This window comes from Nesoenas mayeri (assembly GCF_963082525.1).
Source record: "Nesoenas mayeri genome assembly, chromosome: 3".
Taxonomy (NCBI): domain Eukaryota; kingdom Metazoa; phylum Chordata; class Aves; order Columbiformes; family Columbidae; genus Nesoenas; species Nesoenas mayeri.
The window spans coordinates 46,303,729-46,330,970 of record NC_137544.1 but is presented as its reverse complement, the minus strand read 5'-3'; positions in this window follow the sequence as shown (position 1 = coordinate 46,330,970).

Genomic DNA, 27,242 nt, shown 5'->3' with positions numbered 1-27,242 from the left:
ACACTTTTGGAATGTGGGCAGATCATAGCAAAAGTTTAAGTGTCAGGAAGATTAAAGGAAAACTACTAAAGCCAAAAAGGCCACTCACATCATCTGGGGTAAGTCAGCCGTGTCTCTACAGACTTCAGTGGAGATACACTGATTTACACCAGTTGATGTTTTGGCCCGACGGCTCCACAGAAGATACTATCGATTAAATGTGTGCTCTACTTTGATTAAAAGCTTCTCTTACCATCAGAGCACATCTTGCCCCAGCTGGAAGCCACTCTGACATTTTTCTTTTTGCTAGAAAGTACCCTATAGGCAAATTCCAAAATAATAATTAAAAAAAAAAAAAAAGTCTCCATAAATTGTCAACTACTGTTTGTTATTATTTATCATTTTTTGGCACACACAGGCATGCCAGGCACTTTATAGAAAATACTTCAAAGACAATTCCCTGCCCTGCAGAGCTTAAAAGACAAGGGCTAGTCCATTCTGCAAAGACAGGGCACTGCTTTACCAAAAATTATTGCAATTACTTCAGTGACTTTCCTCACAGTAGTAAGATTGTGCTTATTACACATGCTAGCAATTTCAGGTCTTAAGTGATGAACATGGCAAACAACGAAGGATAAAAGAGAAAGATGTTTCAGCGAGAAATAGTTCAGACGCACTACATATGTAAATCTTTCTGAACACTTTTTCTGTGCATTTAATATGCCGAGTTTTCAAAAAAAAGAAAACCCAAACAAACAAACCCCAAAGTCTTTAAAAGTTATATTTCAAAATGTCATTAAGCAAGTATATGATGCTTAGTGTATGGTTTCTAATGCGATTCATTGCTAATGAAGAGATTCTTAGCATTGGTTTTAATAAGAAAGAGGAACGGGAATGGTGGCAATGACTCTTGGAGAGTAACACCCATCTGGTTCCAAGAGCAGTCACCCAGCCTGGCATGCAGCAGCACAACTGCAAACCCTGACAAGCCCCCCACCCAGCTTTCAAAGCAAAAAGAAAAGTGGAACATGAGCCCAACTGTGAAACTGAAAGAGCTATCAGGTTTGAGGAGCGCTGCAAGGAAAAACAACACAAACTCATAAATTACAAGGCTTAACAAGGAAGATCACTTTTAACTTCGCATCCTGAGTATCAGAAAGCTACTATCATTATTTCAGATCACCCAAAAAATAGAAGTGACTTATCAGCTATCAAAAAGCATTTCTAGAAATACTGTGCCTTCATATCATGGAGTATATTCCCAAATGTTACTTGGGACTGACAAATATTTAATTTGAATGAATAGGGCACATCCATACTGTCAAGGAATGACTGAAATTAACAGCTAATAAGTTGTAAACATATACATAAAAGCACATTCCTTTCTTTGCCCCATTCTGTGGGCCATAGGAGTTTCATGTTAAGATTTCAGTACTATCTCAGGTTAGGTCTTTCACTTTTACAAAAGCTATCACTTGAATAACTTTCATTGTGGCTATAATACGATTGGCAACATGTAAAGAAAACAAAAACACAAATACTGTCAGACTTCTTAATTTGTACAAGGATTTTAGGAAAGCAATTGACAATTTTCTTTATCTATTGCTGCTTTTAAGACATAGGTAAAATCTAGTTAGTTTTCATTAGTCTCAAAGGAATGAATTTTGCAAACAAAGCCAGAAGAAATCAAACCTGTGACATTAGACAATCTGCATTCTAATTATTTTCAAAAATACAATTTTGGCCATTGAGAAGAGCATTTCCAAACTTATCAGTTAAACACACAGCACTGTATTTCGATCACAGCTGCAAAACATGAAATACACTATTATTAAGTGTTTTAGCAAGCTTTTAACAGCTGCTGAGAACATGAGCATTTCTATGGCTTTTGGCAAAATCTAGCAAGTTTGGAAATCAGGAAGAAGAGATCTAGCAAAGAAATTTTTAGGATCAAACATCTCAAAAAAATAAAATTCATAATCTAAGCAATCATACATGCCATTTATAGTTAAACTGCCAGTTGTCCTACTCTGCCTCTTCTTCTATAGTTTCATATTATATCATAACCTTTTAATTCTACAAGGGGAAAAATTAGTATGAGTACTACGGGTACCCAAACAACTTTAAAACTGCCACTGTGAAACAGCTTACTGTTTGCCAGTGTGCAGACTTCTGAGATTATATTAGCTGCTTTTTAAAGATTACCTATATCAAATTGAAATTGATGAAACAGTCACTTACAGGAATTACACAGTGTTTGAATTTGTTAGACGTATTATACTGGCTTACCTATTTTATGTAAATTTATTTCCTCTTTGGAAGTGTTTCACAAGCATTCACTTGAAAGATGCAGTGACCCACGTAAAAGTATCACTACACAAAAACTTAACAAAATGACAGTGCTAGCAGCAGAATCCGTGGGAACACTTTAGCATTAGAAATTATTTCAGATAATCTAATTGGCTTTATTTTGCCTGAAAGAAATCACATATTTAGAGAAAAGAGGTGTATTTTGCAACTTCTTATAGTTCATTTGGAATTAGCATTTAATAGTTATCAATCAGAGCAAAGCGGAGTTCATCTGAACAGGAGAGCTGAAACTCAAGTTAATTTGTCATCCATGATTACCACTTGGAAGTTCACTGAGTTTATTAAAGACAACTACTGTGTGATAAGGACAGTAGAGACACTATTAACCATGTCATTTAAATTGCTTGAGTTGGCATTGTGCCCAAGTTCTTCAGCTCAGTATATCAACACACTTGTTGCTGGCAGAGATTCATTTAAAGGGGAGGGAAGAGAAACTCCATCAGAACTGAGTGTGTGGTACAGATTTCTACAGTAACTCATGAGGACAAGCAGCATTACTCAGTCTTTGCATTTTCTATTCCTAGACAAGAGAATGGCAGAATAAGGAAAATCAAATAAAAGGCGCTGTTCTTCCTAGCAAAACAAACAAACACACAAATGGGAAAGCATTTTTAAAATTTTCATTTGAAATTACTTGAATTTGCATTTACTGGAACAATATATTTGCTTGTAACTGCAAACTAACAAAGGCACACCCCCCCCCAATCACTTGCTCTGCCAAATTTGATGATCCTGTATCTTTCCCACCCTTGCCTCCTCCCCAAAATCTCTTGCTTTCACTTTATTAAGCCTATAGGAAGAAGAAAAGTTCCGGTGGCTGGACACAGTTTATTTTCAGGAGTATTAACAGTAAATTTATTTCACTTCATACAAAATCACGCCACGAAGTAACATAACAACACATTTGGGAAAGCTGCAATTAAGAAGGTACAAGGATTTTTTTTTCCCCACAGTTCATACCAAAATTAATAGTAACATCTTTCCTGAAAACAACTTATGTGTTAAGTTAGGCACATTACTTCCATGCGTAGAAAATAGTCGCGACAGAAACTTTTTCATTGTACTCTTCGTCTCCTGTTTTCTAAGCTATGTCCTGATTAAGAAAATAAAGGGTATCCCTTTTTTTTGGAAGGGAGGAATTCATCAGCTTAACAAGCATCCTGGTGCATAAAAGCAGCGTTTTTGTTCGCTAAAAAGTGCTGTGCTTCCCCCAATCCACGCTGTGGCCAGCAACAGCTCAGCATTCTCCCATTTATCACTTCCTAGCACCAGCGCGCTGGCACCGCGGGCCTGAGCAGCAGGCAAATAAATACTCAGGTACGCACAGTACGTGGCCCCGGAGGATAGAACTGTTGGGGAAAAGGCTCTCTTACCTTCCACAAATCGTCCTCCGGCGTCTTCAAATGAATGATCTGGAAACACAAAACCAAAAACCCCCTGAAGTAATAGCACAGCCTGCAGCCAGCCCCGCCGCTTTGCCGTCCCCCTCCACACACCCTCCAGACCACTTTCCCACCGCTTGCGCTACAAACAGTGACTTTCCTGTGGCATTTATTTTTTACTGGTGAGCCATAAAATCGCCTGCTTGTCCAATTAATGCAAGCATCATCATTTTAATTTACCTTTCACCATCTCCAGGGAAGGAAAGCAGAGGGGGGAAAGCAGAAAAGCAAATGTATAAAAGAAGCTTCAGAAACACGAGTTTCAACTCATTTACGATCCCAGATAAAGGTTAATAGTTAAACTCCTTCCTCCCCCTCCCACCCTCACAATTATTGATGCCCTTCAAGAAATGAAATGTTTTTTTGTTCTCGTTTACCAGAGGCTAGACAAACTGTCAACATCTCCACTTTATTTACGGGTTGAGCAAGAGCAGTTCCTCAAACATCAACATTTTTTACGTTAATCCTGGAGAGAATCCACTTCTCTAAAACTACAAAATTTGCCAACTTCTGTAGTATTTATTTTTAACGAACGAGAGCGAGAGCCTTGCGCTATCCTCCCTGCCCTCAGAGGAGAGGAAGGGGGAAAGCGTAGCTTCACTCTCCCAACTTTAAAGCCCTTTTCCTTCCCACACCACTCAGCCCCTGGTCACTCTCCATCCCACCACCCCTTCCCACCCCCCAAAATCTCTCCCCTCCCGATCCCCCACCTGCTCCACGTCCAGTGAGATTTCAAGGCAGGAAACAAAATCTGCCAAGTGGTTCCTTTCGGGCGATTTCTTCAACCCGTCTGGAGGTTTAAACCTGAAAAACAAACACCTCTATTGAATGCAAACTAAGCTTTGGGGGTTGCCGAGTTAATTCCTCGGCAGACAAGCTACTCTCAGTGTCTGGTTACACAAACATACCTACAGACAGGTTGGAGGGGAGTCCCTTAGAAACCAAAGGGCAGGGGGGAAGAAAAAATAAATCAAAGTAGGTAGAGAGGTTGGAAGGGGGAACTCGGGAGGGCAGCGGGGTGGGCAGGATGGAAAGAGGGGAGACACGCAGCAGGAGACAGGTCTAATATCGGGAAGGGACGGAGAGAGTTAAAACAAGGGGCAATCCGGGAAGGGGCAGAGACCCCAGAGGTCTCAACCTGGGTGGGGGGCGGGGAGGGACGGGTGTCCTTTCGGGTGGCGGTGATAACAAGTTTTTATACACAGCCCAAATAAAACAAAGAACGGGACAAACCCGGCCGGCCGCGGGTGACGAGCGGGCTGCTCCGGGGGCGGGCGGCGGCGGGGCGGGGGGGCCCGGCATCGGGTGTCAGCGCACACCGCCGCCCCGCTCCGCGCCCTCCCCGCCGCAGGCGAGGCTGCGCTCCGCACCGGCACCTCGCCCGCGGGCACCCCGCTGCCGGCAGCGCCCGCCCCGCCTGCCTGCCTGCCCCCCGCCCGCTCCTCGCCGCCGCCCCGCTTACCTGCCGCTGCCCCCGGGCGCCGCGGGCCGGCCGCGCCCGCCGGCCGCCGGCCCCTCGGCTCATCGCAGTGGGCACAAAGGGGCGGCGGGGCGAGGCCGCGCCGGGAGCTCCGGGAAGAGCGGTGGTAAGAGTAGCGGTGAGGAGCAGTGACAGCCGCGGCGGCGGCGAGGAGGAGGAAAATTAAAAACAATACTTAAAAGAAAAAAAGAGAGAGAGGGCACGACCACCCTAATAACCCGCCGTGACCATGCCGGGGAGGTGAGTCCCTCCTCCCGGGGGCAGCGCTGCGGGGCGCGCCCCTGCCCTGCCTGAGGGGGACGCGGCGAAAGGGAGAGGCGCAGGAGGTGGCAGGGGGAGGTGGCAGGGGGGAGCCGCCCGCCCTGCGCTGCCCTGCGCTGCCCTGCCCTGCCCTGCCCTGCCCGGCCGCCCTGCCCGGCCTCCCGCGCCGCCGCCGCCTCCAGGGACGAGCGTGAGTGCGGGCGCGGAGGGAGAAGCCGGCGGCGCGGGACCGCGGGGAGGGGAAGGAGAGGCGGCGCGGGGCCGCTGGGCGCTCCTGCCGCGGCGGGCGGGGAGGGGGCACCGCAGCCGGTAGAAATCACACACGCACACCCCCTCCCCCCAACCCCGCTGATCGCCTCCCGTTGATCGCCCGCCGCAGCCCCGTGCGGCCGGGCGGCTTCCCGGCTGTCACATGGCTCCTGCCGCCACCCCCAAGGGGTTTCGGGAGTCGCTTCACTTTCACTTTGGCCCCGCCGAGGGGCTCCCGGGGGAGCGCGGCGCCTGACAGGAGCCCTCGGAGCCAGGGGCTCATCCGCTGCCCCGCTCCTTCCTCGGCTTTAAGGGGGGCTGAGGTCCGCACCATCAGTCGGGGCGCGGGGCCCGCGGGGGCAGCGGGCTCTCCCCCCGGCTCGGCACGGTGCGGGGGCGGCACAGTGGCGACTCCGCTCGCCCAGCGCTGTCAGCCCTCCCCACGCTTTTTAAGTAGGAAAGAAATAATAAGATAACCGGGTCTGTGGAGCTCCTGTCTGGGGAAGGACAGGTATGCTGCACCACAAGGGTGGGGGGGGACAGACTGGTAGGAATGGGGCGTTTCAGAGCTGCAGGATGTGTTCCCAGCTTCTGGTGGGACTGATCTCATGTCCATCCCGTTCCCAGTCAACCTGCTGAAGCCCTTCATTGCAATTTATCGAAAGGAGCTGGTGAAAATCCCACTGGAGAGCCTGCACCATGCCTTGCACAGCACAGGTCACCTCAGGGATCTCCAGCATTGCGGCGCACGGACATAGTGATGCCTCCACGGGCCTCTACCTGCTTCCTGGCACAGCACCCCGCACCCACACCTACAGGCGCCAACAGCAAGTCCAGCATCTTGCATTTATGTCAGGGATGGATCTGGCGCAGCGTCATGTTTTTTTTGAGCTTGGAATAAACAGTTCTAGGGTGGGAGACACAGTCAATACAAGTATGTCAAATGTCGTTGCCTCTGTGCTTTGTTTGGAAAGAGTGATTAAACGGGAAAAGGGAATTATGACAGCTGTATTGTTCACCTCTTTTCCCACAGGCACCCCACTCTAGTGGACATGGCTCCCCTGGTTTTCCATGAGCACCTCTGGTCTAAACTTTGTTACTGTTCAAACTGAAGGGAAGAGAGCCAACAAAGAACAGCAGCCTTCTCCAGAAATGCTCTTCCTGTGCATCCTGTGAAATGCCCATCATCTGCACAGTACTCGTGGGCAGGTGGTCATTAAACCACGTACCAGAGCCGCATAACAGAGCTGCTGGCTCCCAACAGTTCCAAGAAGACGTGGCAGGACTTTGGTAATTATGGCTACACATGCTCTGTGCAGAGACAGTGTTGTGTCAAGTGAGTCAACTGGCATTATGTCCTTGTTAAGGCTTTTATGTAAGATCTTCCACTCTGGCCTTCTCTCAACAGTGGTCAAACATGGCACAACACACGTTCATAGTCTTTAATGAGGTGGCCTGTAGCCCCCTTCCCCTGAGCCCTTGCCACAAGCACAGCAGCAGTTGTCAAAGCTTGGCTGATGCTGGTGACAACCATCAGACTCCACATGCTATGAAGCACTAGCACATGCTCACACTTGGTTCCTCTGCACCTCAGCCTGCTCTCCCCAAATGTCTGGTGTGTTTTACACAGCATGAAGAAGCAAAATGTAATTACACTGGGTTTTGTTTTGGGAGTTTTATTTTCAAAGTGCAGCTAGATAAAAGATTACCACCCAGAATATACATTCCAGTGACAACAAATGAAGTCCCAGCACCACATATTTTAGTATTCTGTTCTGAGGTTTCTGTTTCTGAACTACAACTGTTAGCCTTGATATTCACTGTTAAATGGAACAAAAATGACTGTGACATTTGTGTTTGTGTTTCTTCCTTTTTTAAGCGTTTGTCATGAGGCAACGAGAAGCACTGATAAATCAGACTGTGAACAAATGCCCCCTCAACAACCATCTAGTCCCTGGCCTATTTCTGAGTATTTGCTAACTTGAAAATTAAATTGCCATTTGAGACTATTCCATATTCCATAACATTTATTATTTTTCCTTAATTGTCCCTTCAATTACAATGCAGAATTTGATCCCTTGTTTTTCTACTAGAAACCCCTATGAAAGAACAAGTGACAGCAAGATACTGCTAAATGGCAAAACAGGGCAGAATCTGTCCCCAGTTATATAATTCCCTCCTCACATCCCCTCTCCAGTGACAGCATGCTCACTACTCAGGAACAATGGCCTGAAGTTAAGGAAGAAAAAACATTTTACAATAAGTGAAACACAGGGAAACAATGGCCTAATTTACCAAACAAGAATAGTGAGATATCATCCCTGAAAAGAGTGAAGAGTAATCCACATAAAAGAAGAGAGAGTGAAGAGATGATCAGGAGCTCATTCAGGCCTATCTTCTGATGCTGCCCAAAGATCAAATCTGTCTTAACAAAACAGAGCAAGGGCCTGAAATAATGTTATCTTCCCTCTCCTCCCACTGTGCGACCCCTCCACCCCCAGCCCGCTGCATTTTTATCAAGTTCCATTACCTTTGGACGCCCAGAAAACAAAATGAAAGGATGGAAAATACTGAAAGTGAGAGGAAGGAACTTTACTTTTTTCTTTCATTTTAATTTAAATATTTGCAATTAAAAGAGCATCAGTTCTACTCACAATAGGCTAGAACTAAAGGAATATCAAGTTAAGTGTCCATCAAGTGTCCATGATCTTTCAAGTAAACTGGGAAGGAGCTTCGTTGGCTTTATCAACATCAGAAAAAGTGGTCTCAAACAAGTGAAACACATTTTAAAATCAACTGACAAAAAGGCTTTCCAGCCTCAAAATTACAGGGAGGAGTGCTGCATAACAGAAAGATATTTTAACTGTCTATAGTAGAACAATCTGAGGCAACCAAGCCAAGGTGTACAGGAAACTCACGTGGGGGTGCTGAGCAGTGAAGGGAGGGAAGAGAAAGCTCAAAGTTGTCCCTTTATGTAGTTTTCACAATATTCTAATTTACCAACATTTATAAGTGAAAAACGAGACAGAAGGATAAATTAAAATGTATTTTTGTTCCTAAATGCCTGCACAAGCTGTGACTTCAGTAGTTCTGAGGTTATTTATGATAATGATATGCACGAGTCTAAATGGCATCCTGTTCTGAAGAAAAGAGCTGACAGAAAAGTGCTTTGGGGCAGTCTACACCCTTTTTTGTCCTTCTAAAGACAACTGGTATGGACAATAAGTGGCAAAAGTGTGGTGCTGTGTGAAGTGGGCTGGCCAGATTAAATACAGTGTGGAAAGGTGGTCTTCCTATGGGAATTAGAGATGAGCTTTCTGTTCCTCAACTAGACAGACTTCCTGTAACTTTGGGTAGGACATCGTGCCTTACTTTTTTCTGTACGAGGTAAATAATATTCCTCTGTAAAGGAGGAATGTCCACTATGTCCCAGCAATTGTGTTGTTGCTTGCAGGTTTGTAACCTGCTTCAGCAATCCCATGTGGATTGTCCAGTTAAGAAATTTCCTTCCCTCTGACGTTTCAGTTGGCAGAGGTGTTGGTATTGAAGCTCAGTCGGTACTGAGGGAGAAATCACTGTTATTAGACTCCTGGAAATTTGCTGCCTATTTCCTTTCTAAGCTTCAAACAGCTTGAATTGAAGGTGTTTTCTTTCAGGGTACAATCTCCCTACTCTTTTTCCCTTGTCTAGAATAGACGGGTGTTTGGTAGGGCAAAGAAATATTGTTCAAGGTCTGTAAGGGTAGTTGATGAATGACAGTTGTTGTTCTAGTGTTTATTTACTTATATATATATGTATGTATATATATATGTTTAGTTTCTTAAGTCACTGTGTTTGTCCAGGGCACTTGGAACACCAGATATGCAGGCACTATCTGATAGTCTGCAAGCTGCCCAGATGTGTTAAATTAAAGTTATACTTATTAAAAGTTAAGGAACAAGAATAGGAGTGGAACTTTTCTCTTTGTAGTTTCAAAGAAATTTTACATCGCATGCTTGTACTCTTTTCTAGTTCCACTAAAAACAAATCTAAGTCACAAAATCAGAACACATATATAAAGATTTCCTGTAGCAATGACTTGAATTGGAAGGGAAAGTCAAACTGACCCTGCCACATGTGAAAACCAAACAAACGGTCACGATTCTTATTTTGAATAGGTCAAGGAAGAAACAGTTTATACATTACACACTATTATTTAGAGAGTGTATAATGTTTTCAAAAGCTTCCAAGTCCCATCTTCAAAAATCTGGATACTTAATATTTTTCTGACAGTCCATGAGACATCCTAATTCACATAGATGCCATAATAACATGCAGAAAATAATAGAGCATTATTTGATTTGTTCTACTTAATATTTTAGTGTCATATTCGGTACTTCTATTCTGTGAATTCAGTTCCAGGCTGGGTGCTAGCATGCAGAGCAAGAAGCTGCCCAGAAAAGAAAGCTGATCCAGAAGAGATGTAACAACATGGGAATGGACACACTAGCTCAGTCCAAGGTGTATCCAATATTCAGCCTCAGGTTATGGCTGCCAGCAGCTACATCAGAGCTGCAAGAACCCCAATAAAAAGCATTTATAGATTAATCATGTTTCTTCATATCTCCTGTTACTTAGAGATGAAGATTTGCATTGCTTCTAAGCATGATAAAAAAATATTCTTATCGTAATTAGGATTATGTCTCATTATCCATATGCAATTTTTCCTTGAATTCCATCAAGACCTTGCTTTTAATGGCATATGATGACAGTGCATTCCACAAGTTAACTATGCCTTGTATAGAAAATTCCTAAGATCTCTTTTCCATTTCCTCTTGTCTTGTTTATGTATTACTCATTCAAGTCATGAGGGTGGCCAAGAAGTTCCTAATCTACCTTATATAACACTCATTATATTTTACACATCTGTGTTATTCATCTTTCCCCTGGTTGTCCCATGGTCCCCAAACCAGCCACGATCTTTTCAAAAATCAGCATTTTCTGTATCACTGACAATCCATGATGCTTTTCGCTCAGCCATTTTATTTCTGCTCTTTTCTTCTTGAGATCCAATTCCTGGCAGGGGCTTCCCGCTGATCTACATGATGACAAAGCTTATGTAAATCTTTCTCCCACGCTTACCTCCCCTTTCGTTTGCTGTCCAATATTTAATTAGCTTCCTTTACTGCTGCTGCCCTTTGACTAGAGGTTTTCACTGTTATCCACAGTGATGTCCAGATTTCCATCCTGAGTCACTGCAGCAAATGGAGAGGCAAACCAATGAATGTCTTTTTCAAATCCTGTGTGTCCTGTTTAACATTTGCCCGGCTGTTACCCATTCTTGTGGCTGCCTTGGGCCTCTCTGAAATGCCTCTCAGTCTGTCAAGCATTTGGCCAAAGTAACCACTTGCCCCATTTAAGATGGATACCACTTAGCTGCACTTATCCTCCTTTCGTCTGCCAGACTGCGGGCAGACTGGGGAGACTCGACTGAGTTTAGGAAAGAAAGTGAAGGAGAGCTGGGAAGCCTGAGCCATCTTTGTGTCAAAGGGCCAAACTTTCATCTCCTGATTACGTTCTTCCTCATTAAACAGAGGTCCCTTGAGAAATGGTGCCTCCTCTGCTGAATGGCATTGTAGGAGCAGTTGCATTTGCAGCCTTTTGCCCTGTTTGTTTGAATTCTACTTATCATGAGCTAGACCATGGAATTTTTTTTTTTTTTTTTTTTTTTTTTTTTTAATCAGAAGGCACACTGAATTTGGGTCTTCTGCTTGTTCCAAAATGGCCTTAAATATCAGAAATACTAGAAGTGATTAAACAACTCCTTTCCCCTTTTCCACTTCTCTGTTTGGATATATCTGCTATAGGCACAGGAGAGAGCCCCTTCCCTCTGGATTAGTGTTAAAGTGAGAGACATTGTTAAAAGGCTAATAAAAAATCAAGGAGCCATAAATACTAAGTGATTTTTAAGTAAATATGTTTGGGCTATTTTTTTTTTTTCCCAAGGAATGCTCAGCTGTTAGTGTTATGTTTGACAGCTTGTAAAAAGGTGAGTTTTCACTGAAGAGCAAGAACAGGTCAAAGAGAGACAAAGGCATGTTCTGAGATAAAGAAATCAAGAGGTATCTGCTCCACAGATTGAAGGTGTTGCATTACTCTGCACAATGTCCAGAGAGGGAGAAGTCTGCACAGCAAAATGGTCATAAAATACATTTTTTGCAAAGAAGACAGGAAATGTTTCTGTCCAAAAAAAAAAAAAGAAAGAAAAAAAAAGAAAAAAAAGAGCAGTCCCTCTGGTGCAGTTTTCCCATCTGGTGAAACAAAGTGAGACAGATATCTCCCCTGCTCCCCAAACTACGTATCTCAAAACCAGCGCTGCATGCTGTGGCAGCAGTTTTGGGGCCAGAGCAGGGCACTGTGCTTGGCTTTGGGTGTGCGGGCAGCGCTGCCAGCCCAGCAGGCACCGGCACAGCTCTGGCACCTTCTCGGGCTGCTTAACCAAGACAGAGCAATCAAACAGACCCGTGCTGGGCTTGCTATAACATTACGGCTCGTTTAAGTGTGCAACTCAAAGGTCACTGCCTTAGCTCTGAAGAAAAACACTTGCTGTTTCATTCTTCCCTCAGGGTTTATTGCCCGCATGATTATATTTTCAGGAATGACAGGGAGGCCCTGATCTATAAATCTAAGGGAGATAGCGAGTGAGCTGATTATCAGACACCTACTTCCCCACTCCAGAGTCAATAACCTCAGCATCTTGCAAGGTTACTTTCTGGAGGAAAACAATCTCTCAGCCAGGCTCTGTCTGTTTGCATCTGCTGAATTGCATTCAGTCTGTCTGCCCGATAGCTGGAAAATCAATAGCTTGCCAGCCATCCCAGAGCCCCAAGAACCCAGTCTTTTTTTACTAGTGAGAAAGAGTCTCAGGTCCTCACTGGGTTCCGTGAATTGAGTTTAAAACAGGTGATTCAGAAGCAGAGTAAGTACTTGCTTGAAGGAAGATCTCTGATCCCTGCTCCCAAAATCCAGCACGTACATATCTCCCCTTGCAAGCACTGGACCTTTTGTCTTTGACAACCATCTCGCCCCCCACATACTTCCCTGGTGTTTTAATGATCGAGAAGCCACTAGAGACTATGCAAAGTGCTACATTTAGGACAATCCCAGGAAGATACGCGCAGCCTCCCGGAATCTCATTTCCACCCTCCGGGTAAGTGTTTTGTTAGAAGGTTACCGTTGCCTTTACCCCAAAGGCAGGTGGTAAACGCAGACAGCCGATAATAACAGGTCATTTGGCTTCTGAGGAGCTGCTTGCAGATGGGAGTCGGTTTTTATAAACCGTGTATGAAAGCACACGTTTGAAGTGCTCCCGGTGAGTGGCTTCCAGCGACGCGGAGCCGGTGAGGAGCGGCTCGGCTCGGCTCAGCACGGTTCTGCTCAGCTCCGCTCGGCTCGGCTCAGCACGGCTCTGCTGAGCTCGGCTTGGCTCGGTCACCTCCTGCCGCTCCCGCCTCTGGCATCGCGGCGCGGAGGAACGAGTTAATTCCTCGGACTGAACCTAAACCCTTTGGCGAGGGACTCAGTGTTTTATCATAAAATCGTGCACTTCAACGGGATTTTTTTCTTTCACATAGACCTCCGGGAAGAACAAGAGAAATAAAGGTGCCCACTTTCCTTCCTGACATCCGCCCCGGCGCGTTTCCTGAGCATCAGGACTTGCCCCACCGGTGGCTGATTCATCCTTCAGCACAGGAACCACCGAGAAGTTCTTTGTTCGAGGTGCACACATCAGAGCAATCAAAGCATCAGGATCTGCCCGGTGGCCGCACAGTTATTCCACCACAGTCTGGTGCAATGGAGAAGAAAAATAGCCCCAGATCGGGCTGGGCAGTAGCAAAACGGTGCCAGCGACCGCTCCGCTCCTTGCAGCTCCCTGCAAAGGCTCCGCGGCAGCCGCGGCGAGCCTGCAGCCTCGCAGCCGAGGTTGCGGCGGACCTGGCCCGGCCGCGGGTGCCGGGGAACCCCGGGGGGGTCAGAGGGCCCCCCCGAGGCCCCGCGCCCCACCTACGAGTTGTGCCCCGATGGTGCTGCACCTCAGCGGCGCGGGCAGGGGCTGGGCTCGGAGGAGAGGATCAATTAGCGCCGCGTTAATGATCTCTCTGCCTTTTGCACCGCTCTCCTTCAAGCAGTCATCGCCGCGGCCCCGCTCCGCGGGGTGACCGCGGGGAACTGGCCCGGCCTGGCCCACCTGCTGCTCCGCGCCGCCCCGCGCACCTGAGCGGCCCCGGCGGGAGCCTCCGCGGGGGCTGGAGCCGCTGGCACCGGGCAGCGGAGCGGTGAGCGGCAGCCGGCTCTGCCTCCCCGCCGCGGCGGCTGGCGGGGGCTCCGGCCGCGGGAGTTTTCTCCGGGGCGGCGCAGAGCAAACCTGGGCGGGTTTCCACTACTCTCCCCTCGGCAGCATCGAGAAAAGTACAATATTATTTTATTGTATTTTTCTTTTTTTCTCTCCCTTTTTTTTTTTTTTTTTTACGCACACCCGAAGCGCTGGGACGAAGAGTGGGATTTAAATGTAAGCTTCGCGGTAGTCCCGGCACTATCAAGCCACATTCATTTTTACATCCTTCCCCAAATCTTTTTGCCTTGCTGCAGTTTGCGTAAACAGCTTTACCATGTAACTGCCGGGAAACATAAATACACGCAAATAAATAACAGCGCGGCAACCGGAGTGAACAGCCCTGGGCAAAGCGGGCAGAGAGAGCAGAAAGTAAAGAGATATCTCCCACAATGTGTGGGGTTTTTAATATATCTTTTTTTCCCGGCGAGCAGGGCGAAGTAATTTAACTAAAATATAGGTATTTTTTTCCTCGTTTGATGTGCGCTCGTGTAGCAGCAACGTCTTGAAGAACAAGACAAAGCAGACGGATTCAGGCGCCGCTAATTAAAAAGCAACGAATACCGGCATTTAATAAACATTTGGGTGGCCGGTTGCGCAGGAGGAGCCACCGGAGGGGCAGCAGTTTCCGAGTGCCGCGGAGCCAGCGCCGAAATGGCTCCGCGCGGGGGGAATTAGCGCGGTTCTCCTCGCCGGGCTGCGGAGCCGAGAGCGGAGCTGGCAGGGAGCCCTGCCCGCTGCCCGCTAACCGCTCCCTGCCTGCGCACACCCTCCGCGGGGCGCCGCGGCAGCCGGCGGGATAGCCGGGCTGATTTATCCGCGGGGGAAATCTTCCCCTCCCCTGCTACGCGGGTCTGCGCAGCTGCCCGCCCGACCGCACACCCTGTCTTTCCACCCGAGGCTCCCGCTCCTGTCCCTGCCGCGAGTGGCCGACGGCAGCTACGCGCACCCCCGCGGCTCCTCGCTCCGCGGCGCGGGGCGGCGCGCAGCTGGTGACAGGCAGAAAGCCCCGACCTCCCAAATCCTCCTCAATCCATCTTCAGGGGATAACAGCGGACAGCCCGAACGGGTTTAAAACAACAAAAAAAAAGGCTTTGTCACTGTAGAAAAGAGGGAGAAGAAGTGGGGAGAGGGCGGAGGGGAGGCAAGAGAGGTCTGATCCTGAAGAGTATCGATACAGGTCGGGGGGAACCACCTGGAGATCAAGCTGTGAGGGGAGTTAAACATGCAGCTGTCTGTCCATCCATCCCACTGCCATCCCCTGGTGCTTCATCCCGTATACCCACAGCAATGCTATGAGGTTCAGACCCACCTGGGGAAGGTTCTGCAAGGCCGCAGGTGTGCAGTGCGGTGTGTGGTGCAGTGTGCCGTGCAGAGCAGCGTGGAGCAGTGCAGACCAGAGAGGAGAGCTAAGGGCAGCTGGAGAGGGGGCGAGGGGCTGGACCCGCCTGTATACCCCCAGCACCAGTGGACTCCATGGAAGGAGTGTAGGGGGTTCACCTCTGTGGGCTGGGACTGGGGTGGGTGAACTTTTCCCCAGAAGCAAAGCCTGGGGTGGTGTGAAGAGTTGGCAAGGGAAGGGTTCCCCTCGCTTGAATTATGCTGGTTTTGCTTGTCCAACACAAGGGACTGCAGCAAGTGGGGAAACGAGAGCAAGCTGAGCCCTCCTGCCAGCCTCGCTGGGGCTGAACTTGAGGTCAGTGGAGCGCAAAACTCCTCCAGGGAAGGGGGAAACAAATGTTCATGGATCGGGTATCAACAAACTTGAACAAGTGGGAGGGAGAGGAGGAGAAGGGGCAGTCAGAACTGCCTTCATAAAACTGTAAACAGCAATGTTGGGACAGAGTTGAAAGGAAATTGCCCAGCAGCTGCTTGGAGTTTCCCTGCGAAGTGCTTGTCCCAGTGAGAGAGGAGAAAGCCCTTTACGGGAAATGTGAAGTCTCCCCACCCCTGCTAACTGCAACCTGTGGCAGAAGTTGGTCGTCCCCTTGCAGGTTCCCCTCTGGGTTACAGTCAGGCTTGGGGGGGGGAAGCTGGACTTGGAGAAATCTCGTCACTGCTGGTTAAGGCCCTCGCACAGGGACACAATGTGCTCCAGTGTCCCAGACCTCGCAGCTCCTCCTGGCAGGCAAAAGGTGACTGCCCCTGTGACAGGCCGCCTCTCTGTTCAGGTACTTATTAAATTGGCCCAGGCTGCTGGCAAGGAGGGAACTTCCCATTGATTTTTACAAACTGTGTAACCTTAAGCCTGTATCAGGTGATGAGAGAGAGGGGGAGATCAGGGGGTTTCAGCACTTGCAAATCTCTTCATTTCATCACTTTAAAAAGGAATTTTTATCTCCAACCATATTGAAGATAAATGATCTATTAATAACAATAAAAGAGAGTTCCAAGCAGAGAGACCCAGGTATTCAGTTTTTTTTTAATGGACTTCTGGTTTAGGATTGGTTTTCTGAACAATACTTCAGCCATGGTTTTTCATAAGATACAGCATTTGATTTTTCCACAAGATATCAAGAACAGATGCATCTAAGTAAACAGACACATTTAAGTACAGATGCTCACAGAAGGCAGTGCTCATTTTGTCCATGTGAGCTTAGAGAATGATTTATTTTTGTAGCCCTTAAGCATAATAATAATAATAATAGAACATATGTGTCCATTTTATTGCCATATTTCCAAAGTTCATACAACTCAGCAAGCAATGAGCATTTTTGTTTCAAGCTGGGCCTTAGACCATATACTTTATTAAAAAAAGGATTCCACAAAACCCAGAACTGGTAACAGTGTGTGCAAAGGGCCAAGGAGCTACATTACTACAACAGTTGTGCCTAACGTGTGCATGAAGGCTCAGAACTGTCTCTGTTCTTACTTACTCACCTTACCAGAAAGCCTATGACATCCCAAGCTAAAGCTGTGCAATCATTCCATTATAAACCACACATTTCCTAGTTGTAAAGGCTCATGGTAAAAACGTATTTGTGGCTTAAGTTTGGTGTGGAGAGTCTTAGGACATTTTTTCCCACTCTGGAAGATTTTGAAATTAAGCAATTTGGTAAATTATTTGGGTTTGGAAGCAGTAGAAGAGGGGCTTTTAAACTTATTTTCCAGATTTTAATACTTAGAAGTCTCTGGTTTTAGAAGTGATCTTCAGTCATTACAGAAAGAACTTGCATCTACGCATTAGATGTTAAGGGGAATTTGTGACGAAGTTCAGCAGAACTGGGAGAGAGCTCAAAATTTTTCTTGACAGTTATGTATGGTATGTAGACCATGAACTGGAGGTAAACCATAGCTGAAGTTCCAGAAGTCTATTTAAAGCTGTAAGAGCAGCAAGACGTGTTAGACTATGAGTCTAACACTTCAGTGTCATACATTTATACTACATATGATGTCCCTGAGTATCTGGTTCTGTATCATCCTGTATAGATGGGGACTCTTTTAATGAAACCCAGGATGCAGGATGTGGTAAAAAGCACAGTCAAGCTATGTAATAGGTCACAAAACGAAATGAATTTTGTCATCATTCATGATGCAGTCAGCCAAGGCTGGGACTCTGTAGACCAAGAACCTCTCTACATCTAAGAGTCTTGCACTTCACTTCTGGAACTGGCTCTCAGAGTGGAATCAGAATGAAGACATCAGGTCCAAAGATTTTACAGCCAGACAGAATGATCCTGAAAGTGTTTCTGAGTGTGACTGTTTCCCCCTCCTCTATGATTTTACATTTGCCATGTAGACATAGGTAGTAGATATGCTGCATGACAGGATGCAGTGAAACCTTAGCTAAAAACCCAAAAACACAGATGTGGGAGGAGGTGACAAAGGGGAAGAGAGGAGAAAGTGGACAGAACCCTACACAGTAGATAGACTGACTGGAATAAGGATGCAGCTATTGAAACTGCACAAAAGGTCTGGTGCTAGGAGCTAGTCAACCAAAGGAAAAGAAAGTCGCCAAACTCAAGATGTGCCTCCATCTCTAGCTGCACTCTATCTGCAAATATCCACCTATCTATGTGACTCTGTCTGTATCTGACAAGTTTCTGAGCCATGGGCTGGCAGCAAGATCAAAATTATCCCTTCGGCACGTGCTGGGAAGAACAACCACTCTCTCACAGAATTAGGGTGAAAGCTGGAGGGTGACACTGACAAGGGAGAGGTAGCCATCCAGCTGCAACCTTGGGTGCCTCTCACCCACATTGCCCTGCATTGTTGGAGAACATTGAACTCATGCTGGGTGAACTGCTACCTCTGCTCCAGAAACATGCTCCTGTTTCTCAGGAGAATGGGTATCAGTGTGCTCCACCAACACCCACAGTTGTTGCTGCCGTTTAGCTGGGCTGCCTTAAGGCCCTGGTGCAGAGTGACTATATATTGCATCTTCATTGAGACTAGACTTCTTGCACAAGCCATGTGTAATACAGTTTCACTGTGCATTACACAGGCATTGTCATGCTATACATGAGTATCAGTTGACTCTGCACCTCACTCAGCATATGCACAGCGCAATGCTATGAGACCTTGACAGCATGTTCAAAGTATCCAATGTAATGCACACTGAAGACTGCTCTTCAGCTACAGCCCATGGGCAGATGCCCTAAGCTCATGTTTAGCCTTCCTTATCATTCTTCTGCTCAGGAGAAGACCTCTTAGTGGTTACATGTACAGGGTGACTCCCAGTTCTGCCACCATGGTGGTGCTTAGTCCCTCTGGTGTTGGTGGTGTTGATGAGGCCAATGGTGAGGCGAATGGATCACAGGTTGAGGGAGAAAGGATTTGTGTACCTGAGGGGGTAACACTTACCTCTCCAACAAAGCCACCATGCCATGATGCTGCAAAAATAATTTTTTTTTTTTTTTTTTTTTTTTTTAAGATCTGTAGAAGCAGGAACTAAAAGGCTGAAAGGAGTAAAGGAGATTGAGAGAGAGTGTAAAAAGGGAGGTGGTTGCAATTCTTCATTTATCCTTAGCTTGACTTTGCCAGGAGCCAGGCCAATGGCCACAGTTCCTGCCAGCACCAGGAGACAGGCCTTGCTGCCAAGAGAAAGAAAATGTCCTGTACACAATTTCTGTAAATGCTCTTGGTTAAACTAGTTGCTGCATTTCTTCTTTGACAGCTGGCCTGGCGTATGTTGGATCCAGGGGTGTCAGAATAAGCAGATTATGTGCCCAGTTCAGCAATGGGGATACTGTGCCTGGCCCCACGGCCATAATCACCTTGAGCAGCTGAAACTGCAGCAGGGGACATCGTGTGGCTCTGTCATGTCTTTTTCTCTTTCGCATGCTGTTCATGTCACCTTCGCTAGTCAGGACTCTAGAATGCCACCTCTTAGCAGGAGCAGCACCACCACTTCTCCTTCCCCGCTGGTGTCAGGCTTACTGATACTGAAACAAGTGGCAGCAGGAAAATCAGTGCCTGCATTTCAGTGTTGTGTAAAGTAAAACATTGTGAGATCCTGTGGAATGAAATGCACTGGAAGAAAAAAAACCCCACCAATATTTAGTTTTCCCTGTGCTTTAGCAGTACTCCTCATCTGCTAGTGATATTTAATCTAACTTCTGAAAGTGTGAGTTTAGGTTGTATCAAATGGATGGTTCTGATCCTGGAAACCTCTTAAATGCATAGCCCTGACATACATTAATTGCTTTCATTTAAGTAAGAAGATTATTCCTTTATCATCAGGTAATTGATTTAAAAGTGTTTCACCGTATGTTTACACTTGACACAAATTGCTGTGACCAAGGATTTAATAATTTAATAGACTTAGTCATTTAATGAAATCTGATGGTCATTGCATTAGACCAACACCTGATGATATTTATACAGTTCTTTCTGAAGAAGAACTGCACATCTTAGTTTGACAACAGAAAGAACATTTCAGGGATTGTATCCTGTTATTTTTATCGAAGGCTTTTAAAGGGATTACCATGTGTGAAGAGTAGGCCGCTGGGCTGTATGTGCACATGCAAGAGTACAAATTCACAGTGCACACTTTTTTACAGATTGTGTACTGATATATTCCTGTCTTTGTGGCATTATCCATATACTGCTTTGCTGTGTTTTATGGATTTCTTTGTGAAGCTATCTGTTCATCATCAGTCTGCCTAGTGGGTTTTGTTGTTGTTGTCTACTCGGTGGATGCTGGTGAAGATAGTCTCAGAGAAGATAATGAACTCACTCTTTTAGACCAGTTGTGGAGGTGAGAGGCTGCCAAGTTCCCAAAGCTCCTTTTGAAAACCAAATGCTAAAAAGGCTTTTTACATTTTCATCTTACTGAGGTGACCAGCAGGGTAATGCAATAAAATATACTGCATTTAGCCTTGTTCTTCTAAGACAACTTCTATTGATGTGCAAGAATGTTTGAGAAGCCTTTCATTTGGCTTTGCATGGATCTTGGAGTAATTTACAGGCTGGTAATCTTAGAGGTAGTCTTTAGCAATAGATTTTTAAAGTGACGAAGTAAAAATACTTTGTAAATGGATTAACACTGCGAACAGCCTTTCTGACCAAAATAGTATTGCACTTTTTACTTTGAGTTCTGTTTTAATTTACCGTTGATGGCATTCATGCCTTTAAAAGCAGCTATGTTGGGTTGTCACTCTTAGATTATAAAATGATTATAGTTAAGGCTGTTTGTGCTGAAATTCCATTGGCCTGTATTCTGTTTGGAAATAAATTTGATGGTTTCAGAGAAGTGGTGTTATTTCTCATGAGTATACATGAACAGGGTGTTCAGTTCTTTACACATTTTCTTAATATAGTGTTATTTCTTCTCTTAGTAAGTATATAACCGTCACATAATTTTAAGCTTATAGCAGATTTGTTCATGACAATTAAGATTTCTCTATGTCTTCTACTTTCATTTCTCCAGAGGTACTTTATCTGTCGATATATTCCATGAATGCTTCATTACACCCCAAAGCAGCATGTTTTGTACTTCTTACCCTGGAGTTACCTGTTTCTTCAGTGCCTTATAACAGCTGATGGAGTGTTGATGTTGAGGGAAGATGCAGAAAGACAGCTTAAATTCAGCAAACTGTACACTCTCTCCTACTTGGATATAAAGATGTCTTCCCCCTCCCCACCATTGCTACCTTCCATAAAAAATGATTATAAACGACTCTTACTGCTTTACATAATTCTTATTTTTAAATCAGGCATCTTCTCTTCCCCCCTCAAATACCACAAGTATGTTACACAGCCTTTGAGACAATAGCTGTAATTTAGCTGTAATTAGAATCTGATCAGAGCAGGGAAAATGGATGAATCCAGAAGAAATCATCGGATTCCAGAAATGTGATACCATAGGCCAAATCTTGCTTACTTTGCTAATGAAAGTTGACTTGCATGAGTTAGATGGACATAATTTTAAGCAAAAGAAAAAAAATCTAATAATATTAGCTGTTGTGGAGCCTAAAAAGAAAAAAAAAAATAAAAGAGCTGAGGTCTTTGAGTAAAAAAAAAATCTTGAATGAGGTATAAAGTATTTTGATTTAATCCTGCTAACATCTGCCTGTTTCGAATCCGAAAACAGCCTAATGTTTATCTAATAGTCTTAGTACATTTTGTAATTAAACTAATTAAGGAAAACATTGTACAGCTTTTGCCTGGAAAGACCCCCCCCGCCCCCGCTCTTCTCCCTCTCATAACAGAAACTGAAAATTATCTCTTTTGTTTGCAAGGCAGATAAAACCACTTCCCTCTTCAAGCGTATTTTTCAGCAAATGTTTTTCAATATTGGAGACTCAAGAAGCAATTGAGTCCTATCCAGAGAAGGCAGAAATTGCTCCCTCCTGACATCTTTTTCTACAGAAGGAAGGTTTTTGATCTTAGGAGCTCTGCTTCCCCCCACTCTTGGCTTCCAAGATCCATAAAAATGCTTCTAAGCAAAATTAGCTTCCAAGTCCATAAAATTGCAATATATCATTTAAATAATGACTTTTATAGCATCCTTTTTTTAGTACTGGAAAGGGGAAACCCATGAAATGGTGTGAAGACATTCTAGGCTTTGAAGATGGTTAGAGATATGATGGCATTTTCAGCACACCTTCTTATTGCCATGAAATGAAAAGTGCTTAGTTGATTAGCAGGCTGATCGAGCGGAGTGAACTGCAATTAAAGTCAGTGGCAGTTTTGGCAGAGTAGGAACTGCATGAACAGCCATCCAGGGACTTCTTAACCACTTGCTCAGAACTGGCATGAAATCTCTGTTTCTTTTTCTTGTGCTCCTTCTACTTTTTCTTCGTCTTTACAGCTACTCCTCCTGAGACTCTATGAGTTCTGGTATTAAATAATTTTAAACACCTTTATATATTTAAGTTAAAAAAAAAAATTAAAGAGCATAGACTCTCTGACCTAAAAGTTGTATCTGTTTTCACCATCTGAACAGTGCTGACCCACGTACATTCTAACTGCTTCATGAACAAGGAGGTCCAGAATTACTGTTTGTGTGAAGATTACGGCATACTGAAAATAGCACATTTTGTGTTAACATCTACGTGATGCTGGTATTAAATGTTACTGATATGAACAGTGTATCTAGCTCCCACTCACATATGTATGTGAACAACCAGAGCGGCATGAACTAGAAAACCAATAATTTTCTGAGACGTCTGCAGGTGGCACATTAGATGACATTAGGAAACTCTACAAGAATCTGCTCCTGCTGGACTCCACAACAGAACTCCTTTGTGGGCTAAGTATCACCTACTGAGTGTGGGCCCATGCCTATTCTGGAGAAGTAGGATTCCCGTGCTCCCCAGGGAAGCCTGTAGACTGCAAGTCAGGAATTGCATCGTCTTTGCTCTCAGTCAGATCTGCTCCATGGAAGGGTGAAAACACATAGGGCTGGACCAGGTATTCACCCAGCCTGACTTTGGAGAGATTGGGGTAAGACCTCTGATGAACATCAGGGTCCGTTCAATGAATAAATAATTTTGTTCCCTGCAGGAAACAAGTAGGTGTATTACATTAAAGGATGTAAAGGACAGGGTTTTTTGAAAACAAACGTGCAAAATGTCAGTTACTATTTCCAAGTATTTTTCTCTGGAGTTAAATGCTCTATCCCCACATATAGTGTGTTACCTTCCAAAAACATATGGTCACGATCATGTGTTCATGATTTCACATCAGAGTGTTTGACATAAAGTTATTTAGTACGTTGTGCAAGTGAATGGAAATGGCATTCTTAATTTTCTTTCATTCTTTTATGATTTCAATGGCTACATAAGGTGCAAGTGGTACTGAGAATTGCTCCTGACAACTTCAGCCTATTTCTTCAGTGTCAGGAGAAGTAAATTAGGTCCAAAGTGGTTTTGTGTAAGTATAATATAAACCAACAAACAGACTGGCAAATCTCTTTCTAGCAACAATTTCGCATATTGTTTCAGGCAGAGAGGCCAACTATGAGGAGGAATTGAATTTCCAGAAGCTGCCAAATGTCTGTGCTCAGCACTTATTTTAATTACTGAAGAGGAATCTCCTCACTTGGCTGGAGAAAATCAGGTATTCAAACCAACATTAAAGAAAAGGTGGGACATTGTACCTATCACTGCTCTGGCAATTAGCAGTATTTTGTGCAGGCAGCTCTCATCTTTACTAATAATACTATCCGTTGGCAATGCTTCTGCTTATTATGTGGACCCTATGAACAGTAAGTGTCAGCTAGACTGGGAACAATTTAGAGTGAAGGTGTGATTTTACTGATCAAGTTCAGTGGGTAGTTTGGTGTTTCTCCTTGTGTTTCTGGAGTAATTTCTGCCTTCCTGGCTGTTAATTAAATCTCCTGGTTTCCATTCTTCTTTTCTTCTGTCCTTATATTTCTAATGTTATCAAACTGATTAGCTGCTAAATTACATTGCCTTCAGGTAACAAGATCTTTGTTATTGATTTGCTCCAAGGGCTTTCTTTGACAGACAGACTGGCAGAATCCTTCATCCAGGTTAGAGAATAATCTATTTGAAGGTTTCTTCCAGATGTCACTACTATAGCAACAGCTTCTATAGTGTTAATGCTGATATTAAATAGGGTTCAGCCCTGTATTACCATCCAGCCATATGGCCCTGTTTTTTTTAAACTTGAAAATGAGTTTGCTGCTTCTTCCATGGGGAAGGCTGCCTATCTGTATCTCCTCTTTATTTCCACTACATATTTCTTTAACACTTCCAAAACTAGATTTTAAACTTCTCAAAAGACTATTAAGATCAGACTCAAATTATTTTTGATCTGTAGATCTGACTAGTCTTTTTCAGTAAATTATGGAAATCTATGACATTGTATAAATATCTTCTAGTTAAACTTGGTATTTCAGACATTTGCTATTTGCTTTCAGTTGCCTCCTCTCCTAGGTAGGCTGAATTGTGTCCACTTCATGTCCTCCCATCTCTTTTCCACCTCTTATTCAGAGGGGCCCTAGCCCAATCTCTTTTGTGTTCTGATTTCCAGAAGCTTCCTCAGTTTCCAAAATATCTGATATTTCTGGAGCCCCAGGTCGCCTCTCCCTGCTGGCAGAAATCTTCTCAGTAGGTTCTTCCCCACCCTGTCACAGTCACCTTCAGCCCTTTTTCTTCCTTTTTACTGAAGTATGAGGAATAAGATTTAGCTAGCCTGTGTGCACTGTGACCCCATTTCTTTTGTTTCAAGCAGAATCACAAAATGTATCACACGACCAGCCCTGAAGATCTCCAGAGCCTTCTTTCTCCAGCCCCACTAGCCAGACCACAACCGACAAAGTGAGGAAACCCCACCAAACCAGAAGAGAATAGCAGGGTTGGTTTGGACACCTGCATGGAGGACCATGAGAGGAGATGTAGCCAAGGAACAGGGAAGGATGGTGTGAGGGAGCAGAGCAGGCTGGGCACCAGAATGCCAGCTGGGTAGGAGAACATCTGCTTGAGGGTAGGCAAAGACTTGACGGTGACAAGGAAATGCAATTTCTCAGCCAGGCTTTAGGGTTGTAGTTTTGAACCCAATGATGGAAGTCACCCAAGATCATGCGGCAGTATGCATGGAAGGGTTTTCCTTCCTGTAAAGCACTGCCTGAAGGGTGAGGTACTTTATGAATAGAGTTGGAAGGCACAGAAAGGATGGTCTTGTGATTATGGGATTCAGTGGCAAATCAGGAAATCTGGGTTTAATAACCAACCGTGACACAGATTTCCTGTGTGACCTTCTCCAGATCGCTCACTCACCCTCTGACTCAAGTCACAGTTTGTAACATGGGGCAACAGCATTTATTTTCTCACACCTTTTGTCTGTCTTGTCTATTTAGGCAGCTTTTCTGTGGGGCAGGTGTTTCCTCCAGCTACATGTAGCACCTTGCCCCAAAGAGATAATTTTTAGTTTGGTTCCCTTCGCATAACCGATATCACTTTGATATTACTTCAGTTCATACAAATTGTAATGGATCCAGCAAGAATAATCTGAGTAGCTGTTTTGACAATATGCTTCATGGCCATTTAGCTTTGAGGAGCCCCTTTTCATCTGAAATAACTGGATTTCTTTCAGAAGAGGAATTCATGTGCAGTAATAAGAGAGGTGATCCCACTGATATATCACTACGTAAAATCTGACGTGCAGATATAATGAAAACATGAGGCAGTTTAATAATGAAAAATGTATAGTCCTGAGCTAATGGCTGAAAAATGTTTAGTGAAGGATTACAATGAAGTAAAAAACCACAAGAAAGAAATTCAGATAGATTAAACATTGGGAATTCATTTGTAAGTCCAGACAATCTATGGTTTGTAATGCACTTTTATGATACCACAGGATGCAAAGAAATCATGTTTTGAAAGACTTATTATCCTTTCTGTTAGGACTTCTGTAGTCTTTGTCAAGCAGTATGAATCTGCCTTTGAAACTCCTGTCTATCCTCAGGGTCCTTTCGTGCTGTACCCACTGATAGGGCCACTCGACCAAAAGTCCAAGTTTGCATGATGGAGAATGGAAATGCTGGCTGTAGCAAGGGTGAGGACTGAATACTAGTGAAAAAGACTTTGTAAGAATAGACTGAATTGACTTACAGGCAAATCACTGCACAAAGTAGTGCAGTGGGACTGCCCAAGAAGGGTTCGGGCTAAAGTGCCGAAAATGGTGTTGAATGTGTGCCCCATGTGGACAACAAACGGTGTCTCCACATCCAGCAAACAGGAGGCTGCAGATGGTGAGGGAGTTGGAGGGCATCTCCGGTCTGCACTGGTGGCTGAGAAATGGGACTTCACGGTAAGCAGTATTGCAGATGAGCAGAGCTATCCCAGCTATTCAGGGAAGTGCAATGAATAACAAACGTAGTAGTAGGGCCAGAGTCTCCTGGATTATGACTCTCCTCCTAGAATTAGATAGACATAAGAATTAACTGAGTTATCAAAATTATAGTTTATAGCCCAGTGTTGCATTACAAAAAATATCTAGAAGTTTAGAGTTAATTGTTGGTTGTTACACAGTCCCAAGGTGAAGAAAGTCTCCAGAAAGTCTCTGTCAACTTTTAGTCTTCCAGTATCTTGGAAATCTTGTCATTTCTGTTTTTACCATAACAGACCTCTGTTTAGTTTTCACCTTTTTCTGCTCCATGGAAGCAATCCACCTTTGTCTTGTCTCTTAAAAAGATGCTTCCCTTTTTCCAGCTACTCATCAACATGTAAAGGGAGATCTACTTCTTTTATTTGTGGCTCCTCAGTGGTTTCAACCACATTTTCTTCACTACCACTCAGTTGCAATTGGTCTCAGCATTTTGTGTAAGAGGACTTTTAGAGATGTACTGCTGCTTTGCTGCAAGGAGAAAAAGTTCTTATCAGCCACCTGTGAAAGATACCCTTTTTGTTTACTTAAATTTTAATTAATTATCTTTTTCCTGTTTACCAGCATTCCCTTTTAGCTTACTTTATCTTTGTGACTTTTAAAGATACCTCCAGAGAGAGAGAGACTTTCTTTACCTCAGCCCTTTTTGTCCTCTGAAAACAAACTTTCACCTCAAGCAGGGAAGGGGAGCTCCCAGCCCTCTCTGTGGTTCTTCCAGGCTCCAAGATGTCCTGGTTGGGCACTGGTGTCTGTGCTGACTCCAAGGTCTCCATCAAGCAGGCAGCAGTCACCA